At 42.0% G+C, this 12,987-nt stretch overlaps 1 protein-coding gene across 4 annotated transcripts in view; it reads left to right on the top strand.

The window, feature by feature from the left end:
* The first annotated feature begins 1,314 nt into the window (after nucleotides 1-1,314).
* plxna1b (plexin A1b) overlaps nucleotides 1,315-12,987 on the top strand; it is a 218,729-nt gene continuing 207,056 nt past the window's right edge. For all 4 annotated transcript variants that reach the window (XM_032548434.1, XM_032548436.1, XM_032548435.1 and 1 more), the window contains exon 1: nucleotides 1,315-1,457. The gene's annotated coding sequence lies outside the window, so the exon portion shown is untranslated. The remainder of the gene's footprint in view (nucleotides 1,458-12,987) is intronic.

Raw genomic sequence — 12,987 nt, forward strand, 5'->3', positions numbered from 1 at the left:
AAAATTTTAATTCATGAATCTTTAAGTCAGCACTATGTTTGCACTGGGAAGGGAGCGAGGAGGTGGTAATCCACTAATGATCTTTCTATGTGAAACAGTTACTGTAAACAGATCATAATTACCTCTGGCTGGAGTGAATATCTGATATGAAAAAGAAATTGCAAAAAAAAAAGAAAAACACAAAATATTGCAGTAGTTTATGTGAATACTAGCTTATGATTCTCATTGTATGATGATCCTCATTAAACAAACCATTTAACATAAAAGCAATTAAAGGTCAAATAATCATCAAATTACTTTTATTTAAAACAGAAAAGCAATTCCCAACGCTGCTAAAAATCTCACATTTATCATTACAGTCCTAATGGTGTTGTCTAAACTGTTAATTTGTTATTTTAATGCTAAACGATAGACAATATTAGCTACTCAACAGACATGGAGCTCATAGCTTCCCAACTGTGGCTTTGAAACAGTGTCAGCTCAATAATTGTGATGTATGTGTGCGTGCATGTGTGTGAGTATGTGGTATGTCATTATCTCAATAAAAAGTTGAAAATAATTTCTGAAGTTGAAAGGAATAGGATTCCAAGAAGGCGACTATATACCTTTTGATCATGATGTTTGATAATTCACCAGAACTTGAGTGCAGAACTCCTATGAAATTTTCACAAGTCTCTGCCACTGCAGCACACCAGCTTCATTTTTCTCTGACGTCACACAGGAAAAAGTTCTGCCCCAGTTATGACAACAACAAGCTACAAGAACTCCAGAACCAGGGCTGCAGGAGGAGAATGATGTAATTGTGTTCTTGTAACTCTGGGAGAGAGAACACATTAATCTGGTCTTGTGGGGCATGTGGATAATAGGCCCCAAGTCCAGATTTCTGGAGTGCATGAGAAATAGTTGTAGAGTTAAGATAGATTATTATTTCTTTCAAACTTTCACCCTTTACCTCTAATAAACCTAACCATGCTACACAGAATCGCTTTATTTATTCTAAGATTAAATGAGATACACATATTCATATATTGTAATTTTATTTAGGAATACAAGAGTAAAATGGGAATACAATTGCGCAGTACGCGTTTTAAATATTCACTTGTAAAAAAAAAAAAAAAATAGTTATTGGCTACAATGTGTTGGCCTATCGCCCCAAATCCCATTAAAATACACTGAAGTTTGCGATTGTAGCATAAAGATCCTCTAAGTGTTGACAAGTTGTGCTGTGAAGCCCTCTAAAGGTTGTGTAGAGTACTGCAGCGGTAGGCAGTGCGCTTTCTCCTCCCTCCTCCCGGAGCACGGGCTGCATTCCTCTCCTCTCCATTCACACGCAGGGGAGCCGTCGGACAGAGAGCACCGCCGCCGCCGCCACTCCGTGTGACCAGCGTGGAAATGTGCCCAAGTTGTGGAATTTAAAACCATGGCGGGGATATCAGCCCTTAGGATCACTTGAACCCGTAAGTTCCCGGCGCGAGGGGACCTATTCTCGCGTGGAACAAGCTCGAGTTCTAGGTGGAAATTTTGAGGTTATGATTTTCTTTCTTTTTCTTTTTTTTCCCCTACATTTTGCTGTTGATTCGTGTGGCGAGTTTTTGTCCCCGTGTTTCTCCCCGACTCTCGGGGACTGGCTCCCTGTGCGAGTTGGAGGAGAGCTGTGGGGAAACCGGGACCGGTGGAGGTGAAGAGAGTGTGTTCGGAGGTTTGTGCAGAACGTTTCGGATTGAATCCGCGCAGAAACAAGTTGTTTAGGCGTCTTGGTTGATTTGAACATTTTTAATGACCTCGGGTAAAACACCTGGCGCAGAAACTACTATCTGCTGGGTGTTTTTCTCCTTCGTACGCTCTGCTTTGGCGCAGTGGGCGCTAAGTTTCTGACCGTCTGCAGTTAAAATTAGATTTTTGTTTAAAACCTTTAAGAAATAAAACAAGCCTCGGAGATCGATGTTTTGGTAGCTCGGGGTGCGTCTTGCTGTCGCTTTTCCTCAGAGGAAGGAGGAGGAATGCCACCGCAACCACCCTTATGCATAATTACAGGTATTCGTAGCTTGACACTTAAATGTTTCTTGGATACATATTCTTCTTATGCGTTACTATTTATTTCATTTATCCTAAACACTTGCTTTTTAAATAGACCTCTGGGAGGAGTTGGGTTAGATTCCTTAAGGAGAGGGACAGGGTGGGGGAAAAAATCGATGCCCCTTATTAGCTTTGAAATAATTAGAAATTGTGTTTGTGCGATGTGAAAAGAGCGTTAATCTGCTAACGAATGAGAGGCAATTTGCGGGCTTTGTTATTCGACAGCAATTGAATCCCCCCCTCCCACTCCACCCCCAATTTCTGAGCAGAGCAAGGATGGAGTGAGAGGCGAGGGCTGTCTGTGGGTGTGTTTGAGTGCGCATTGGTTGTCAGCTATTGAAAATGCTCTCATTGCTCTATCGGATTCTCCTCATTTATGCGTGTGTGTGTGTGTGTTTTAAAATCAAATACTTGTTAACCAAATTAGTCGTCACACCTCACCTCGACCCGCTGTTTGAATTAATCTGTTGTATTACATTAGCAGATGCTTAAATATAAATGTGTCTCTTTTTGAGAGAGAGCGAGAAGAGAGACGGGAAGAGGTGGATGACTGGGGCCAGAGTGCAGCTTATCTACAAAAATCTCTGCAGCTGTCCTTAAAAATTAATGCATAAGTCCTACAGTATATCAGGTCGTAATAAGAGGGTGATTTTCTCAATTGAGACCACAGTGTTTATATATATTTTTCCTCCCAGCACCGGTGGACAGGCAAGTATAGCCGGCGTAAAGGGTTTATGGTTTCAGAATTTGCTCAGATTTTTTTTTCTTCAACCTGTTATGGTTTGAAATCCTTTTTGATGAGATTTTAAAACTTGTTAGTCACCTGAGCTTTCTCCTGCTGTCTGAGACATAGAGTGGCGCAGTGCTGCCCCTCCCCCACCTATTGCTGTGCACTGCCGTTGAGCTGGTTGCAAGACAACTACTGCAATTCCCCCCCTTTTAAAAGACGTGGGAATATTTCCGGTCGCCACAGATATGTCACAATCCGCAAGCCAGTTGTATTTGTTGCAGCATACCCAGGTGATGCAGCCTCTCTCCCAAAGGTTGCTGTGCATTGCTGGTCAGCTAGTTTAGGAAAATTTCCCACACATTTCAAATGCTACCCAGAAAGACAAGTTCAGGTGTCTGACAAATATTCCCTGCATTCCCCTCATCTTAAGCTACTACTGTTTTTGCAGGGCAGATAGCCAGACTAATAACCAGCTAGCATCAACTTGTCATACTTTCATACAAGCAAATTTAACTGGATTTATTCCATACTAAATCTGTGTATCAAAATCACTAATGACTATTAAATATGATTGATTATTACAGATATAATCTGTACAATCAAAGGTACCGTGATGATCGGAGAGCCTCCCTCAGTTAAATTAAAAGGACCTGCATTCAAATGTAAATGTTTCGGGATTTGAACCGTGACTGGAGTGTTTGCTTAAGAGGTGGCGTCCAGCTGCAGGTAAAGAGACATTTCACCAGCCACACAACGGGACTGTGGTGAGCTTGTTTTGTCAAAACAAACAGCATTTCTATTAATGTTGGGCTGGTGGAAAAGAGAGGCAGTTGTATAAACTTCAGATGCACCAGTGTTTTTGTTATGAAGCTTCAATTTGTAGATCTTGGTGTTTTGGTGGGTTAATTATTTATAGTGGGGCTGTATGTGATGTCACACTAGTTGTGTGAAGGAGAAGCCAGTTTGCTGTTTTGATAAAGGACAAATTATTTGAACTTATTGTAATCTGCCTTCAGCGCTTGATGTAGGGAATCAGTGAGGCTATTGTTAGCAAAACAGCAATCAGTCCATGTGTGTATTCTCAGGAGTATGTAGACATTTATATTAACTGTGAAATATCCAAGATAATTTTTGCAGTACATGAGTTGCACATTTTATGCAATTTCTTTAAGAATAACTTTTTTTCTTTTTTTTTTTTGTCTAGCCTAAGTCTGCTTGAAATGAAGAATAACCTGTGATCAGTTGTTCTTGGAAAGAATGCCAGAGTAATTGTCAGGCTGTAATAGGATAATAATATGTGAACATGTTCAAGCTTGTCCACACAATCACATTGCTGCAGCCTAAATACCAGCATTCAAACTCTGTCCCAAACGCTCTGGGAGGTTAGTGTTGTTTGCTTAAAAATTGTGCAAAACGTTTCCTGTGCAAGTCAAAAGATGTTCGTAAATCATTTTTGCTTCCCTAAAGTGTCATCTTGCATGGCGTTTCTGCATAAAAGCTGGCAACCCAGCCAGAACATTACAAGCAATTTGCCTCAATCGTCCCTAATTATGATACAGATCTGCGCCACAAAGGGCTGTTGCTGTCAGGAGTTTTAGGAGTTAGCGCTATCCGGTCTGCCCAGCTGTAGTGTTGTTAAGACTGAATCGGTGATGTCCAAACTTTGGAATTTGAGCTGACGTGCACTTTGCACCCCTCTGGCCCTGCCTTTGTGTGGCTTCTCCCTGCGTTGCATTCCTATGGATCTTTCAGTCGGCAGGTCTGATTAGACTGTTGGTGGATGACTAGAGCAGCAAGGGGTTTGCTGAAGTGAAAAACGGAGTTGCACTCGGCACACAATCAAACTGGTCGTTAATATTTTCCCGTAGTGCTGCTAGTGCTTTTATTGATAAAGGATTTTGGCCAATGAGAATTTAAATGAATTTCCTGCAGGCACTAGGCAGATTTTTATAGCTTGATTGGAAAAATGTCCTTACAGACCTCTTTATGGAGTGGTACCACTTGCAGTGTGTAGTGTCTTCCTTGTGTGCTCATTTCTAGTTTGACATTTTGAACCAACCTCATCTTTAGGCATTTCCTCTTCTCGCCTTCTCTCTCATGCCTATGCTCTTCTGCTTCTCTTCCTGCTCACATTCCCTTTCCTTTCGTTTTTGCCTCACCCACTCCTGCTGTCAGTGTGGTCTACCTCTTCCCTCTTCATTTTACTCTCCTCCTGCCATCATGTTTAATTTTTCCAGTCTGTCTCTCTGTTTTTCAAATGCTAACCCACTCGAAAATGCATCATGGTTCATTCGCCTTCCTTCCAGAGATATATCTACCCTGCACATGCAAGGCTTATACCTTCCTGCCTTTCATTTGCTCTCCAAGCACCTTGGCAGATTAAGGATCCTCCGTTTTTTTGTGTGTGTCTGTGTACAACCGGTTTTCCAGGATGTTCTTGCTGGGATAATTGGTCTTCGTAGTTTGCCAGCGTCTGTCCCATCCTTGCTTTTCAGATTGGTGCTCATTGAGGAAGCATTTATCATCCTGAAAGAGGATCTCCTCTCTAACAGACGTAGCGGTTGTGTCAGAGACGGCTTGGTATGCTGTAGTCCTAAGACTCTCCGCCATGCGCGAGCACTTTCTTGGCTCACTGCTGCTGTAATGTAATATCTGTTGTCATATAATAGCCGGTGAGGATGGCTTGTTTTTATTACATAAGTTTTCATTTGTGTCAGTCATCCTAAAGAGGTTATAGCTAGAGTGGCATGTTGCTACGAGTTTACTTTTGTTGTGCATCAGTCTACATCCTTTTATTTTTCTTTGATCTTCTTCAGTTCTTTTTGTCTGAAGACCTCCTATACTGTCTTAGAAAACTAAAAAAATTAAACATTTTTCACGTTCAAATATGAGGACAAATCTGGACCTCTGTAGAAGTATTTGGCATAGATTGCTTTAAAATCACTAAAGTTACGTTGAGAGCTCTGGAAATTTGAGTCAGAGAAAGCATTGCAATTATTATGTGGAAATCTGTTCAGAAGCCTGGTGCTTCTGACACCTGAGTCCCACCTCTTCCTCTGCAGTGTGATTTTTCAATCTTCTGTCTGAGCATTTCTCTTAGTCTCTCTGGGTTTTTGCTTGGAGCCCCGAGGCGAGGAGCCACACAACGGCAGGAATATTAAACGCTCTAAAGATGAAGCAGCAGTTAGAACTCTATCTGAAAACCCCGTTCTACACACGCCTCTTACGGTATCAACGCCCATCCAGCCGACGAGCACTAATATATAATAAACTCACTCACCAATACCTGGCGGGTCCGTCTTGACTGACTGCTCAAATTGGAATGACCTCCATTTGGCCCACATAAGAAGCTGGGATTGAGCGCCTGTAGGTGGTGTTGAACTGCAAAGTGCCGCTGCATTACTGATGATATTGAGAGGTGAATTCGCTGGTGAGACGGCAGCACAAACCCTCATCAGCGCCAATCAGAGTCGAATTTAAAGGTAGTCTCAGGGACTGGCAGCTTTATTTTGGTCCCTGGAAACTGTCTGTATTAAACCACGCACTCCGTGTAAATACAAGTGTGCAGAATTTAAAAACGAAAGCTCAGTGTGCATTGTTCAATGGCTTGACCTCCTTTAAAAAAAAGAGATTCTTGTTGCGTCCCTCCCTTCAGTTGTCGCCAAATTAATTTGACCAGAGCTTTGGCAGAGCTGAGCTGTCTTGCTGCTTTCTGTCTCTAAGGAAGGCAGCCTTAGTTTCTTTTTCTCTTTTTTTTGGTGCCTCTGTCGTGTGCTCATCCAAGTGAACTGTCTGTTATGTATAATTAATTTTCTCCTCTCTCCCAGTTTATTTTTATCGCCCACTTTTAACAGTTTCTTCAAAGGACCCCTCCCCCGCTTTCCGTCCTCCTCGGTGCCTGCTGAAAGTGACAGCTGCTCGGGTATGGGAGACGCTTTTTGAAGGAGGCACTAAAAAGGCCACTCCGACAAGACGAATTGGAGTGAGAAATCTGACATTATCCAATAAATGTGGCTACAAATTGGAAATAAGTTTTTACCGCAGTCCCCTTTTGTCTTTTGGAGAACCGAATTGAAGTTGTCCTTTTGTCTTAATTGTTGTTGATTAGCTTGGTGGCCGAGAATAAACCACATTTCATTTGTGGAATGGGCTCTGATCCAAACCAAAGAAACATTTTCGTCCGTTGTATCTGACCCTCAGCTCACCGCAGCTCGTATTGGGTTCTAGTGGCACTCATAAGATCTGGTTCCTCTCCTGACCCACTGGCCTTGTGTGGAAACCCCACAGCCACTGCAGCTAGCGGGCACAGCCTCAGCATCTGTGGTTTCCTCCCCAGCATGCTAATACTCTTGTCAGCATTCCATCCATCTCCCTTCAGACACTGAGTCAGACAGGCGGCCAGGGTCTCTGATTTATGTGGACGTAAAAAAAAAAAAGCCCTCTCTTGTTGTGTTTCCTCTTTTGAAGAAGAGTCTGAATCTGCAATCGATTGAGAAGCCACAGTTCCTTCCTGTAACATTAGATGACACCTATACACTTATTTTATTCTGGTCTAATCTTCACTCCCGAGCTAATCTACACTACATAACTCTCTCGTCCTGTCAATTCTTGTACAGTTTCAACTCCTTTTTCTTTGAGTTTTAAGAATTGGTCTTGAAAATTGAGAGACAAATCACTTTTTGTTCATAAGTCTGTACAAAGTAGCTGCATAGACCAGTATGAGATTCTCATGGTATGAAAATCTTGACTGACAAAACACAATTTAAGATTTTCTGCACAAAACATTTAAAACAAAATGCATAACATGACCTAATTGTTTTTGTTTAGAAGAGAAAGATACAGTCATACATGCTTCTGTTAAAATAACACAAAATATTGTTTATTAAAGGTAAAATTGTGTTATCGATAACATTTATTTCTCATTTTAATATTTAAAACATGGGCCAAAGCAAAGTTATCAAGTGTTCATTGCACAGAATGAATACTGTCATCCTATTCCATTATTTAACAGTAAAACAAGTTTATCAAGATGCTAAACAAGCTTGATAATTAGTGGGGCTTTCTGCTCAGAGTGTAAGCCAGCCCTCACTGGACACAGGGCAACACATGGTGGGAGTGCAGTGGTGTGTTACTCTATCCATTTTGCTTAAGCCACTTTCTTTGTATTTCATAAAAGTACTTCAAATGTCAGGAACTGATTGACAGAAATCTTTGTCATTAAAATAATAATGTGACACGGGCATGCCCAGTACCAAAGTTATTACTTCCTACTATTTGGTGGAGTTACATCAGTCTGCAAAAGACCACTGTCATGTAGTTGGTATGTAATTGAATATAATTCAGATGTGATTTGATGCATAAATGGAGATAATCTTATAATTATCTCTATCTGGTTTCTTTACAGCAAGTATTTTCAATCAATCTGGAAAAGGCAGTTTAGGATTAAGTGTTGGTCAGCTGTTTGAGAACTGGTTAATATAAGTGACATTACATGCAGCAAATGTCTCTCAACAAGTGTGTTTATTGGAAAAACTTAAAGATGCTCTGTCCAGTGATTCTACCTGTCCTGCTGAATACGCCGTTACACAAGTCGCTCTACGTTATTTTTAAGCCTTTCTCAGCGATTCTCTGTCGGTCTTGCTCGCAGAGATAGTCTAAGTTTGGATGAGGAAGCCCGATGGTTGTTTACCGTGCTCGCTAGAGTCTGTCGGCGTCTTCAGGCATGTTTGGCTTGTTAATGAGAACCACTGTGTGAGAGATGAGGCAGCGTGCTGTGGGTGTCTGTCTTTGCATGTATTTGCATGGTGATAAGCCGAGCATCGTCCGTGCGCTTTCAGATGTGCACGGCCGTATATGGGATGTTGCTGCAGTGGATTTGTGGCAGAGTGGCGAAGTGTGTGGAAGTGTGTAACGTAGCCCTCCCCAATGTGGAGGATGAAACAAAACTCCACATATGGGCATTTAATAGTTGTGATAAATGTTTATGGTGCTGCACCTCTTAATTGCCCCTTTTCTTTATTCTTCTCAATCTCCCTACCTCCTACATTTTTACTCTTTTCTTTCATCCTGCTCCGCCCTGGTCTTGCGTATGCATACCCTCCAGGTTCCTGTTGTGTTTACCAATGGGAACCTTAAATAATTCAGGCTGTCCGTACTCCCCAGCCCTGTAAATAAGACTAATAGAAGGCAGGCTTCTGAAGAGAGCCACTTGCCCAGGGAAAGCATTGCTGTGGGCTAGCCTATAAATCAGCTAGCTGCCTGTTTGGCCCCTTTACTGTGGCTGCGTTGTGGACTACAAAGCAGGAACATCCATGTTAGCGGAAGGAAGGGTGACTTAATGCAGAGAGGTCAGCAGCAGGGTGGCGTTGGCCCTGAGGCGGTGATTGGTATTGGGTGTTTGTGTGCAAATCCATGCAGGATGCTGTTCTTTTTCCTTCTTTAATTGGATTTTGAGTTGGATCTGTATAACACATACATACATGCACCATGGCTCATAAACTGTTCATCCTGATGTAAGCACAGGCATTTAGTGTACCAGATGGTAATAACTGTTCATTAATACCTTCTCAGAGTTAGCATTTCATTGGTTAGTTTTTTGGTAGACATTTTTATAGATGCAGCCTTGAAAAGAAAAAAAAATACATACTTTAGAGTATCTATCAAGTCTTCTTGTATCCATTTCAGAAGGCTGTGGTTTTTAAAATAGATCTTTGCTCTGAATTTCTTTGAAATGCATCCCGGCTTCTCACTTCTTCAGATTATAATTTCAAATTGCCTGTGTGTGTGTGTGTATGTGTTTTTTTTAAATAATTTTTTTTATGACTGAGTCAGATAGGACCTGTCTGGGGAACATTTTCAGGGAGCACTTCAGAGTTTGAAATTAAACTGTTTCAGTATAGCTGAATCTTTAGACACTTTTTCACAGTTAGTCTGTCGCAAAAGCACTTTTTCTCTTTTAGAGCCTCAAAAGATACAGGAATATTTGACGGTTTTCAGTTCTGACCACAGCGCTTTATTCTTGTCAGATTTGTTTCCTCTTACATCCTTACTTTCTTGGTTTCTTCCTTGTTTACATCTGTAATTTTGTTAAAAGTTGACAGTAAACTATTGCGTTTAGAATTGTACAATAAGCTAAAAATTGAACAAAGGACTGTGTTGTGGATCCCTTGTCACACAAGTCATAGTTTCAGATTCTACTGTGTCTTTTCCCTCAAGCCAAATTAAAATATTGTCTGAAACTTTTAAATTGATGCTGAAACAGCATGAAATCTCCAACACCTCCTCCCTCTCCTGGCCCTTTCTCTTTCCTCAGCCAGTGTGTCAGCTCTCCTTTGTGCTCCTCTCAAAGGGTTAAAGAGGGAGAAGTGATGAGTGGCTCACCGTCTCTGGCTTTCATTGTGTGCTGGCATTGTGCCACTGCATAGCATGTCGACCACAGACATATGTACAAGGGACTTCGCTTTATTTCGTTGTGCTACACTGACACAGTAGTATCAGTGGCTGCAAACTAATGCAAACATTGTGAAAGCATGATTATTAGCATGACTGTTTTTTTAATTTCTGTAATTTAAATTAAATTGAATAGTTTATTTTGCCTTTTGCTGTTTCACTGTTTGCTTACACCTTCCTTGTGATTTTGTAACAATCCATAACTTTAGAAACAAGTTCAGTGATGCCCCAGAAAGATTCTGGTTTTCTTCTCCTGCCTCAGTGGAAACATGTGCTTTCGGACCATAAAACCCAGTTACCCTCTGTCTCCTCCCTTGCATAGCTTGTTAAGGGAAAAACCACTCGACAGCATGTTGTGCAGAACATTAGCTGCTGCATGGGATAATTCTTTTAGCAGACCTGGGCTACCTCCACTCTGCAACGGAACAAATCCTGGGGGTGCTCTTAAGTCGTCTCGCCCTTCTCGACCCCCTGCAGAGTGAAGGCAAGCAGAGAGAAGCGGCTTTGGGAGTAAGTGCTTTGGGACAGACAATGGTGGACCGGCCTCAGAAGCAGACTGGGGGGTGGGGAGGGGTGCAGCCAGAAATAGAAGAGCACGAGAGGCGGTGGTGGGGGGCCTCAAACTGGAAGGAGGAGGTATGGGTTTAGGGAGGTCAGAGGTTAGACTGATCCCTACTTTAAAGGTGTAGTGGGGCAGCGGAGGTCTTATTGCCAGGGCTCTCTTGTTGCTTTTTACCCTGCCTGGGGTAACGGTCTGCTACTGCATGATGGGGGAGGGGTATTTAGGTGGGTGTGAGTGCGAGCTGCGCATTGCTGTCCCATGATGACTGCAGTTGTGCTCGCTGACCTCTGGCCCTGGCCTCTACTCTCCCTACCAGGAGCTGTCACAGAGGTCAGCAGCATGCCAGCTCCCACGTGAAGACACTGGGTAACTGAAGGGTATCTTTGCTACAGCAAGTCTTTCTGGGAGAAGATAAAGAAGCAGAACATGTGACGAAGCAGCCAGCAAACATGAAGGAATGTGTCTACGATACCATTCAGCATTTTGAATGAAATGGGGTGTGTAACTTGTGACTGGTGTGTTGATGTGTGCGACCAGGGGGGCGTGTCCTTTCTTATGCAAGTCCTTTTCTTTTAGAGTAGTCCTTCATTCCTCGCAGATATCCACTATTTCCTTGGTTCCCTTTGCATGTGAAGGAATGTGACTGTTCTGCATGATCAGCTCTGTTCTTCACTGTTATAGATTGTGATCTTAGTTGCTTCAGCTTGGCATAGCCTCAGATGCACCAATAGTCCCACTGTCCTCAGAAATGTGATGGATAGTACTGGCATTTGGAGCAATATAAAATGTGTTTAGCTTGTAGTGTTTTGAAGACTTCATTTCATTCATTCATATCTTTACAGTTGAAACTCGAGGAGTACATACAGTGTGGGGAAAACAAGACAAAACACACCTTTGTTTCACTGTCTGACAAAATTATTTTTATTTGCTAAATCACAGAGTGAGAGCACTATTTTTCAGACAATTTTTATTAGTTTCTTCATATTCAGAAGTGTACTACACTAATATTTGCATGGCTTAAAACTAATTGGAAAAGTTTTAAAGGATGTGAGTTTTTTAGGTACAGCTGTGGATACATTTTAAGGCAACCCTCACATACCCTTCTTCCTTGTGCGTCATCCTGATTTAATCAAAAGCGATCAGCCAAGATCTAGGAAAGACCATCGCGAACCTCCACAAGTCTGGTTTATTTTGGCTTGCATACAATACAAACGCCTTTGGAAAGTCCACCGTTTTTGTGCTAAATAACAATTTCAAGTCCTGAATAAAAGCTAAAGACCTTGTGAAGTTGCTGGTTGGTGCTTGTAAGAGCGTGTCATAATTTGCAGTGGAGTCCTGGACTGATGTGGTCTGAAAGCATAACGATAAACCAGATTAAATGTTGGAGTTGCCATCACAAAGCCCTGATCTCAGTCTCATCTGAGCTGAAAAGGCATGTAAGAGTGATTCGGCCTACAAATGTGACTCAGTTTCACCAGTTCAGTCAGGAGCCAGTGAGCCAAAATTCCAACAAACTATTGTGAGAAGGTTGTGGAAGGAAACCCAAAGTCTGATGTGTTTGACCGAATCCAGACAGTTTAAAAGGCAATTCTAACAAATACTTGAAAAATAAAGCAGATATAAAAATACTGATATTCCTAACTGACCTAAAACAGAAAGTCCCATTTAATGTCTGAAAGTAAGGGTTCTTCAATACAGTGCGTGTAAAAACTAGTTTCAGCTGAATTCAGGCATTCTTGTGTAGGACATTGCCATTTAGCATGGTTATAAAACACAGCTCTCGCTGGTTTTAGCCACACCTCGTCATTCAGACTTGGCCACCACACAGACACTTCCAAAAGCAGCCCATCTCCCTGTCTGCTTGTAGCTACATTAATATAAAAGCCCTTAGTGCTTAGAATTGGTAAAGGGCGGGAAAAAGAAGGAATCTGAACAAAACGTTGCCAGAAACAGCGGAGGGAAAAGAATAAGACCGCCAAGAAACGAGGGAGGGAACTTGGCAGCACTTGCTAACTGAGAACAGCAACGAGGCAGCTCACACCAAAGAATAATAAATGCCGTTGCACAGAAAAGCGCTTATATGCAAGACACGGTGAGGTAGAGAGGAGTGGTGAAAGAGGAATGAGGGGAAAACTAAGTCACTCTGATTCAAAGTTTAATTAAGGTCTAA

This window comes from Xiphophorus hellerii, chromosome 20 (assembly GCF_003331165.1).
Source record: "Xiphophorus hellerii strain 12219 chromosome 20, Xiphophorus_hellerii-4.1, whole genome shotgun sequence".
NCBI lineage: Eukaryota > Metazoa > Chordata > Actinopteri > Cyprinodontiformes > Poeciliidae > Xiphophorus > Xiphophorus hellerii.